This window comes from Nyctibius grandis, chromosome 7 (genome assembly GCF_013368605.1).
Source record: "Nyctibius grandis isolate bNycGra1 chromosome 7, bNycGra1.pri, whole genome shotgun sequence".
Lineage (NCBI taxonomy): Eukaryota > Metazoa > Chordata > Aves > Nyctibiiformes > Nyctibiidae > Nyctibius > Nyctibius grandis.
Genome location: NC_090664.1, coordinates 17,373,937 through 17,384,367, shown reverse-complemented (window position 1 = coordinate 17,384,367; position 10,431 = coordinate 17,373,937).

Below are 10,431 nucleotides of genomic sequence, written 5' to 3'. Positions count from 1 at the left end.
CTCATCTTTCTGAAACATGAACCACCAATTTTACATGGTATCCTGTAGAGATCAAAAGAAAACCTTCCCCGATACTCCTTAATGCAAACACCTGGGCAGCAGTTGCATTGCACAGGTAGATTATAGCCTTGCCATTGCGAACACTAAAATGGGGGAATGGTTTTAAACTGAAAGAGGGTAGATTTAGATTAGATATTAGGAAGAAATTCTTTCCTGTGAGGGTGGTGAGACACTGGAACAGGTTGCCCAGAGAAGCTGTGGCTGCCCCCTCCCTGACAGTGTTTAAGGCCAGAATGGATGGGGCTTTGAGCAACCTGGTCTAGTGGGAAGATGTCCCTGCCCATGGCAGGGGGGATGGACCGATCTTTAAGGTCCCTTCCAACCGAAACCATTCTATGATTCTATGAACTATCAGACTTCACTAATTCAATACATTTTTATCATTCTTTCTCTGTCACGTCTGACTGGTGACCTGTGTAGCAGCAACGCATAGGGCGCTTTTGTTGTCATTCTCTTGTCACTCTTTCAATTACTCCTACCTTAAAATCAATCCTTTTCCTTTTGTACAACTCCCTCATCTTTCTCATAGTAAAGAGGAGAAAGATAGCCTGTTGCCTATGCTTCAGGTGCTAGATGAAGTTACTAGAAATGATGTTTAAAAGGCCAAATGAGACTGAATTTTCAACGGCCTCTCTTCCGTTGTCACAAAGCAGCTGCAGTGGATGTGCCATGTATATGTGTGTATGTATATAGTGTATATATGTATCTATATGTACACGGAGACAAGAAACCTTGCCTGATGGCAAGCAGGTTTTGCCGCCCGCCGGGGAGCGGCTGCAGTGCGGGGCGGGTGCGCTAGGGGGCAATAGTGCCACGTCAGCCAGCGGGACGTGAGCGATGCTCTCCGTGACGTGGGAGGCGAAAACCGGGTTCGATCGGTCTTTTTAATGTTATTCCCGAAGGAGGTACGAGCAGCAGGGAAAAGATGCTGAAAGTCTTCGTTCTGGCTGAAAGAACACCCGTGTTATAACAAAAATACGCGGGTAGTTGTTTTTTCCTGAACCTCATTAATCCTGCTTAAACCATAAGTATTGCAACAATTTATTCTTCATTATCTTCGTGGTTATCAATGAAAGCTTTTAGGCATGCGCAATAGAAAGCTAATAGTTTAGAGTTGTAATACGTAACCCAAGTTTTCCAGGTGGAGCACCTGAGTATGTGCTACACTTGCTGATTCTCTGTTGAACAGCTTGTTTCTGTTACTGGCTTGTTTTTGCACTTAGAGTGTGAAATAAGACTTATTAATTCTTCATTAATAAATAAGGCTTGTACTTCATCAAGACGACTCATCCGAAGAATATGATATGACAAAACCAATTAAAATATCATAGAATCATAGAATGGTTTGGGTTGGAAGGGACCTTAAAGATCATCTAGTTCCAACCCCCTGCCACAGGCAGGGACATCTTTCCTCTAGATCAGGTTGCTCAAAGCCTCATCCGACCTGGCCTTAAATACTGCCAGGGAGGGGGCAGCCACAACGTCTCTGGGCAACCTGTTCCAGTGTCTCACCACCCTCCCAGTAAAGAATTTCTTCCTAATGTGTCCCTTTGATCTAAAATCAAATGTTGCTGTACCTTTGGGGAGGGTTAACTCAGCACTACCTTATGCCTGAAGTTGGTCAAAGGATGTTTTGGAGTGTTTGGATGTTGTTTCTGTAAGTTAAATCCAGATGTGGGTTTCTGGTTTGGGGTCATACTTTCTGTTTGCATGGCACATGAAAGGCCATGCTAAATAAAGGGTACGGTGGATGTGGGAGAGAATAAAGCAGTGAGGGAATTAATAAACAGCCATCTGGAAAAAACATTCCTCTGAGCTCTCCCTCAAAAGAGATTACGAATGAAGCCTTCAAAGTATAAATGCCAGTGAAATATTCTGCCTCTGAAAAGCAATAATGTTGATAATCTCCTTTTAAGCCTCAGACAAGTCTTTAATGGAATATTTTCAATGTTCAAAATTCCTAATTTTGACAAGGGGAACCATCCAGCACTAGATATAGCTAAACTTCTCACTTCTGAAACAGAATGGATTTTAGGGGGCAAATAAAATTATTTTTGAGGTAATGAGGTAAAATGTCAAAGGTTTGGGGTTTTCCCCCAGAAAGTCAGATTCCAGACTAGAAAAAAAAAAGGCTTTGCTGGAAATGTTTTTGTAGTTCATGCTCATTGGAAGTAAATACATCAGTTCATTGTGCATAAATTCTATTAATTTCAGTAATTAGGATTGGGTTATTATGCTTCTTACTAGGTTTCTTCCTCATAATTTTCAATCTGACAGTCAATATTCCTAATTCTTCCACCACTAATCTCCTAAAGCTCACTCCTTGGGTTGATGTAACTACCCATAAAATTGGGTGAAGTGCAGGATGTACAGGAGGCCTACCCTGAGTTTTTGAACTCCCATATTCACGGAATTGTGTCTTTTCAGCCAACTCTTGCTGTCACATGACTGAGCAGTAGGTTGTATCACTGAATGGTTTCACACAATGCTTTCCTGTATATCACTTCTGGTCCCTTTGTGTGTGTGTGTGTGTGCTTATAATGGTATTCTCTTGATAATATTATCGGAAGTCCCGCTTGAGGTAGATTCTGAGGAAACATGTATGGACAACCCCATCCAACACAACAGTGAACAGGCTGGTCCTGAGTAAGCAATGCAACTGTTCTTGCTTTATCCCCAAAGAAAACCACTGCAGGCTAAAGCAACACTATAAAGGACCAGAAATACGAAGTTTGATTATTGCAATTATGCAACTGAAACAAAAAGGTCTCCAAATTACTTTGGGGATTGAGGATTCAGTATGGTAGGTGATTAGCTGCTAGACTAATGATGATGTTATCTTGGTTCATTAGAGAGCAAATAATTTCAAAGTGAAAGATGCAGTGTTCGTTGTTGGAGAATTTACAAGCTGTGGTATGTTTAGATATTTCATTACAGCTTGATCCTCATACATTTAGTTGCACGTGTTTGGAACTTCTGTGCATGCTTGGTAATTAAAGCATATGATTGGTGGAACGTCATCATGGTATGCTTAATTAACTGATTATATATTATGTAGAAAGAACAACCATTGCTTGGATTCTCTGGACCAAGTTTTTGAATGGCTAGGATGTACTTGGCATTACAGCAGGACTATAATTTAATGTCTGTCTTCCCCCAAAAGTGGCTTTGCACCCTTTTCTTAAGGTCTTGATTAATAACCCAAAACAAACTTGCCATGTTTTTACATTGTGAAGTTTAATGAAGTTTCAGCCTATTGTATCTCTTAAGTCAGTTCATGCAGTGAGTGACACAACTTTTAGGTGGATTAAAGCCATTCTTTCAGTATGCATTGTTTGTTTAGGTGTTTTTACTTTTTAATTCAAATAAGAGAAGTTATCTGACTCTGTTACAGATCCTGAACCTGGTTTAAAACTAGTTGAAGATGGTGGCAAAGAACTTCCCTGCACAAACACACACACACCTTAATGCCAGCAAGAGGAAAGCTTCAAAATGGTCTGAACACCCTAGGAAAATCCTTAATGTAAATCTCCATCCTTTGAATCAGTAATTATTTTCCTTTGTAAACCATCAGCTCTAGCAAATATGCAAATGTTGCACTGAGGAATTGCACTCAGAAACACAAATGGAAGTGGGGGGTCTGTGCTCTTCCTGCATTTTGCTCAACTATTCTCTCTCGTGTAAAGGATATAAAGCATTTGTCCAATTACTGTGGCTCTTTCCTGAGTAAAAGAGATTGCATGTAATTAAAATATGATAGAAATGCCTATTTCAATTCATAAGCAGAAGAGAACTTTGAGAAATTACACTGTGTGCTCCTTCTGGCAGCAAAAGTGTCTTCGGAAATCCCTGCACCACCAGATCTTGTGCTAGGCATACTTGCCCCCCACATTGTGCTGGCACAGATGTTGGCAGGGTTACAATATACGAGGGATTGGAGCAGCTATACAGGTGGGAAAATAAACCTGGTTTTGGAAAGCTGCTCTGAATCTAGATGAGTTTGCTGATCTGATTTACCAAGTAGCTACTCAACAAATTCCACTGGGAAAACTGAGGAGGCTGAAACTCTTCCGTGGTGGTAGGAAGGAACACCAAGCCAGGAACTTCTTAAGCTGGTTTTGTTTTCTCTAGGCTAGTTTTCTTTTTGTTTGTTGGCTGTAGTAGTAACGGATTTGTTTTTTTCCTTAGGCTGTTTTTTTACTTAGACAAAGTAAAATCTTACAGAATACTGTGCAGTTCGGAACATAGCAAACATTTACATACATCTCTAGATATATTGCTAGCTGGTTTTTGAAGCTTAAAGTAAACTCCCTAGGCTGAATTCATAGGCTGCATCTATCTTTTTCTTTTTTTTTTTTTTTTAAACTGCATCAAACTTTTAAATATGAAAGGAAGTGGCACCAAGTTGCCAACTGTTTGTAGGTATTTGATCCAAGTCCAATGACTGCCTCTGCTAACTTCGGCGAACTGGGAAACAAACTTGCAGTTAAAAACTAATTTTATGTCACAAAGTAATACTACTTTCCATAAGGAAAACCTTTCATTTTGTGTGCATGTGTTTTTTCGATTAACTATGAAGAATACCACGCCTCCAGCAGTAGAAGTTGTACAGTACCAATTTTTACCTTATAAGCTAGATGTGGAGCTCTTGACTGTGAACTGGACTAGTACAACAGCATTAAAAAACATTAGTCATGAGTGCTCTCAGTTAGCTTGTCCTATGTTGTTAGGAAATTGGTTTCTCTTGTTTTTAATTCAGGGTATGAAGCAGTAGGTGGCATCCTACTTTAACATTATAGTGAACTGTAGGCTTCTAGCATGTGTTATCACTTGCTCTGGAAAGTCCTTAGAATTTCTTTTCTACTTGTATTCATGCAGTATTATCAAGGAAGGACTTTTTTTGCTTAAAGTAAACAAGAATGTGCTTGCTTTCTGATGTGAGTACTATATACAGAAAGTCCTAGCTGAAATTTGAGTTTGGAATTTGTCTTGCAAGACTAGAATTAGACCTTTATAAACCAGGAGAGATGAGCAAAATCAAATTATTAAAGACACTTCTTAGAAGCTGGATCAGTTCCAGATATCTCAGATACTCATTGTGTTCTGTCTACAGTGGGAAGCAAAAATAATTACTCCTGAGAACTAGATTGAAAAACTGTTCAAGTTTTGATTCAAAGCAGTAAAAGGAAGGAAATTCATTGTTAATATTGATATACTACTCTTAAGTCATCTCATTCAATATCACAAAGTGTCAGGTTATGTGCTTGGGTAGAAAGAAGTCAAAAAAACCTAGGATGTGTTTAATGGAAAGAATCTATAATAAACTGTTGAAAAGAGAAGAGTTAGTGATGGACCTAAGTGATAATGCAGAAGGAAATTGTGAATGGTACAAGTCTTGGAGTGGATAACAGAGAAATTGGATCAGTAACGGACGCTGATGTTGTAAGATCTTAATATATTTCACCGGTATCCCTCTGACTTTGATTAGGGGTCCTTATTTCAGACTCAACAAAGGTCCTCAGGGCTCCATTAGCAGCGTCCAAAGAGGTTGCTAAACTTCCTTTTTTTTTTTAAAAAAAAAAAAAAAAATAAAATAAAATTGGGGTGCATGAGTAGAAATATACTTTCAGTAGAATTTAAGTACAGATTGCTCAGGGACCCCTAAGAGTATTCTTTGAAATACCAGTACTCACTCAGGTTTCAATGGGGACTTCTAGGAGTAGGTGACATTTGAAACTCAGTGACATGAACAGGGTGAGGTACTTCTTTCATTTATTTATTTTAATATCTCTTTATTTGTATGGATTTGTGCCAGGACAGATTTACTGAACAGCTGGTCATTCTCTTCCTAATACGATAATTGTATCATGCTGAAAGGGAAGAATACTCAGTGCTTAAATGTTTTTGTGTATCTGGCCCTTGTGATGCAAATAAGCAGCTTTTATAGTATTCAAAATCACATGTGTGCTCAACATAAAAATACTTCACTTATTGTCTAATCTTTCCTCTTTAAGCTGATTGCTTAGATTTTGCATATGAGAGCAGCTCTGTTTTAACAGGTGGTTAAAGATTCAAGCCTTGTTAAATGTTACATGAAAACATACTAAGACATAAAGGGTGTTTAAACACTAGTTTGATACAAATTGTGTGTTTAACTTCATTATAATAACTCACCTGCTTAAGGTGATTCATGTATTTACATAACTACCTCTATTCGGGCTATGGAGAGACAGCTTTATGAAAGAATTTATATGGCACACAGTTTTATTGCAGTATTTATCTTTCTAAAAGGAAAGTGCTGCTGTAAGGTGATAGGTCTGGGGCCAAGGCACCTTGGGTATTGTCTCTCCAGTTTGTTTCATCACTGTTACCTTTATGAAATATCACTTACATATTCAATAATAAACAATAACACTGAGTTACACACTGTTCTGTATTGCAGATGAAGCCTTGCTAATGTTATAAAGAGTGTTTGGTGAATTGGAACAGCACTCCTCAAATGAAATAATACCTTCCTGTTTGTTTAGTCCTTACTACTTTACCATACATAATATAATAAGGAAATAAGAGAAAATACAGTTAGAAATGGGACATGGGAGTTTCAATATACCAAGGCTGTATAAAAAGTGAGAATAATAACCAAGGGAAATATGGAATGGATTGTCATGAGACAAAATACAATGAGTATAACAATTTTATGTACCAGACTATAGTTGGAAGTATTTAATTTATCTTTTATCAAATTCAACTGCTACATAAGAGTTGCTGCAACAACTTCCTTAAGGTTTTAAGGAAACAGGATGGATTGTTGGGTTAACAGCATATAAATAAAACTGCTAAGAAAAATATATCCTTCTTCCCTAAAAAAAGTAATTCTATGTACATCTAAAAATTATTAGTTTTCAAAGCTAGATAAACTACAGATAAGTTGATGGATCATAATTATTCTAGGTAGAAATTAAATATACCAAGAGATTTTGGGCAGCTAGGTTTTTTCTTTTTTTTTTGAGGTTTTGATTCTGTCTCTGAAAGCCTATCTAAACCCATACCCTAAACTTTTACATGTTCATCCGATCTGAGTCCGTGGCTTCTGCAGTGACAGCAATAGTATATAGACCTAGTGAGAACTTGCAAAATGTGTATGTTGTGCAATGTTTAAACCCATGGGCTGGAAGATATGTTGTAACTCCAGTGCCGTCAGTGGAATTATACCAGTGGAAAGATGGACTTTTTGTCTATTCAGGAGCTTTCAAACATGTAAGTAACCAGGTCATGTCATGGCTGGAGGCAAACATTTGCCATGATCCTGGAAAAAATTGTGCCGAGAATTTAATACTTCTGTATGCTTATCTTACAAAATACACTTAAGCAAGTGCTAAAAGCATTTCACTGAACCAGAGCTTGATGTTAAGCATATTACTAGTCCTATATTAGTATATGTTTTAAGTGTTTTGCTGGATCAGCTCTAGAGAACTCTAGTGCTTATAGGACTAGAGTATTGACTCCAAGTTCATTTTAAAAAAGTAAGTTAAAAAAAACCCATACACTTACCTTAGCACGAGTTGTACTCGGAATACTTGCAACAGCCATGTGTATCACTGTATTGAAGTGTTTGGGCTGAAATACACATATACAAGTTGTTTTCCTGCAGTTCAAACTGTAGTCAGTGTAAACATTAATTTGAATAAATTTCTGCTGGTTATAAGATTCATAGTACCATCCTGCCCAATTAAGCTATGGAAATGGAGGAACAGCTAGCTGTGAAATCAATTTCCAACATTTTGTACCACACTACCATGATCTAAAAGTATATGAAAGATGCAATTGATACCAATCAGCAGGTCATTAACTTGTATTTTTTATTTGAGGAAACAGTTTGACCAAATTAATATTTCACAGAATTTTATTTTTTAAGTTAATTCCGTTCTACATGCTGCTTTTATTCTCATTGAAAACGCTTCATGTGCTACTTATGGTAAGGCTGCTCTTTTACTGACATTATTATATTGGAGAATAAGGGCCCAGATCACATATGGCTCAGGGGCCAGACTTTCAAAGTGTTCAGGGTCTGATTGCATCCTCATTCAGCTGTTGCTACTGGATGGCTGAAGAGGTTACTGCCCCTAACTATTTGTCCCTGCTGTCTGCTGACTTCTTCAGACGTGCCCTGAAAGGAGCTCTTGGGAGCCTTGCTCATCTTTGTCAAAATGGGCTGGATAAGTGAAGATTAGGGAATGATTATGTGGGGGAATTGGGGAGATATTAAGATCCAGGAGAAGGAGAATGAGGGGCCTGATAGCTGTAAATAATTTCCCTCATGCATAGGGGAGGAGACAGTAAAACACCTCACACATCTGATCGGATTTACAGAAAAAATTGAGGTAACCCCTAGGAGGCAAAATTATGCAAGGTAATTAAACATTTCCAAAAATCCTGTACCTTTCCTACTTTCCTCTTTAAGCACCTAAAAACCTTTGTAAGTTTGCTCTTTAGCTGTTAGTACCTTGAACTCTATATTTTACCTGAACTTAATTGAAGTTTGAATAGGCTGAAGCTGATCCTTGCACTTTACTTTATTTTAGTCAATAAATAGTGATATAGGGAAAGGGAGAAATCAAAATCCATCTAATAATTCTCTCCTATTGGTCACAAAATACTGTAATAAAGGCACAAATAGTCCAAAGGTTAACAAAAAGAAATTGCAAAAATTATTCCATTTCTTCATAGAAAGAAAATAGGAACATAATACTTTGAAATGTCATGATGATCTCTCTTCTGGTTTAAAGGATGTTGAAGTTCAAGTGCAATCTTAAATTTTGTGCTATTTCAGGTAGGATAAGAGGCCTAGGAATCAGAGGTGTTAGAATAACTTTGTTAGTATGTGAAGTTGAATGAGGTTGGACTTTCAAGATAAGGACATCAATATTTAGCAGTTATGGTAAATGCAGAATACTCATACCAGAGCCTGGAAATGTACTCAAATATGCAAATATCCCAAACTTGGAAGATGCATTCGGTGTTTTGAAATTAAGTGTTTGTGAAGAACAACAGGATTAGTCAAAACTTATTAAAATAAATCTCTGAGAACCACACTATCAATTTAAGTCATTAACTTTGTGAAGTTGTCTTGACAAAGAGGACAGAATGAATTCTGTAGACAGTTAGGAAGTTGTGAATGACAGTCTAGCCTTTGAGGAAGATATGGAGACATAGAGAAGGAAAGGAAAAATGTAGCTGGAATGAGGGGAGGAGGAAATGTGACTTGTTGCTGAAGTTCTTCAGGCAAGTAACTGGTTGGTCACAAGCAGGTACTCTGGGGTGATGTTTGCTCCAACAACTGTTGCTCTGTCCCCATCTTGGAGACCTTATTGGGTAAACAAAGTGTCTTCCACTCTTAGGCCATGTCAGAGACAGGTGAGATCTTTCGTTTTATCCCAACACTGCAGAGTGCATTTTGTCTCAGGTTCACATGAAAAGGCGGGACAGGTGGAGTTGTAAAGGGAATTGTGAAGATGAGAATTCGGAGAACAAGATCTCACACTAATGGAGCTGTGACTCTTGGGAGTGTGTGTGTGATGGTTGTTTATGGGGTCTTGTGTCCCCAGTGAGGAAATAAGCTTCAGCTGCTGCAATAAGGCTTAAAAGAAGATGACAGAAGAAGCCATTTAGACTCTCATTTTACTTCTCTAATAACCTACTTTGGCCTGTTGATTCCCAAATGCTTGCTTTTCTTGTTTACCAGATGTTATATCAGTACAATCCTTGGACTTTTTTAGCAGCCATCTTTGTAGACTAATCACTCATTGTTTGTTATAATAATTCCTTTTCTTGTAACTGAAATAAACCTCTGAGACCCTAGTTTCTGCAACAGTTATGTTCATGTGTCAGTTCTTTACAAATTGTCCAAGTGTTCATCCTCCATATAATTTATCATAAAATATAAACTGCAAATTATGCAGTTTGAATAGAAGAGAGAAAATAGCAAAATGCTTCTTTCAACTGCTAAAAAAATATAACAAATTGAAACTCTTTTCAATGTCAGAACAAAACTACTGTGAGTGATTCTTCTCTGCCCAGTGCAGTAAGTTCTATAATGCTCTAGCTATAAAAATCTCTTTCCAACCATTAATAGAGCATTGATAATATCTGTTTGTATCTGTGTAGTAAATATCTGGCCACAATTTCTAATGAGAAAACAGCTGTTTGGATTACAGGAACCTGTTTTAGTAGTATCAAATTTACTTAGAGAAATTGTAAGCTAATACCATTAGATAAAATACACACCATAAACTGCACCTATATGTTTACATGTATATTTCACTTCAAACAAAGCAGGTGATAGATATAGAAATTCACAATACTTAGTCCTAA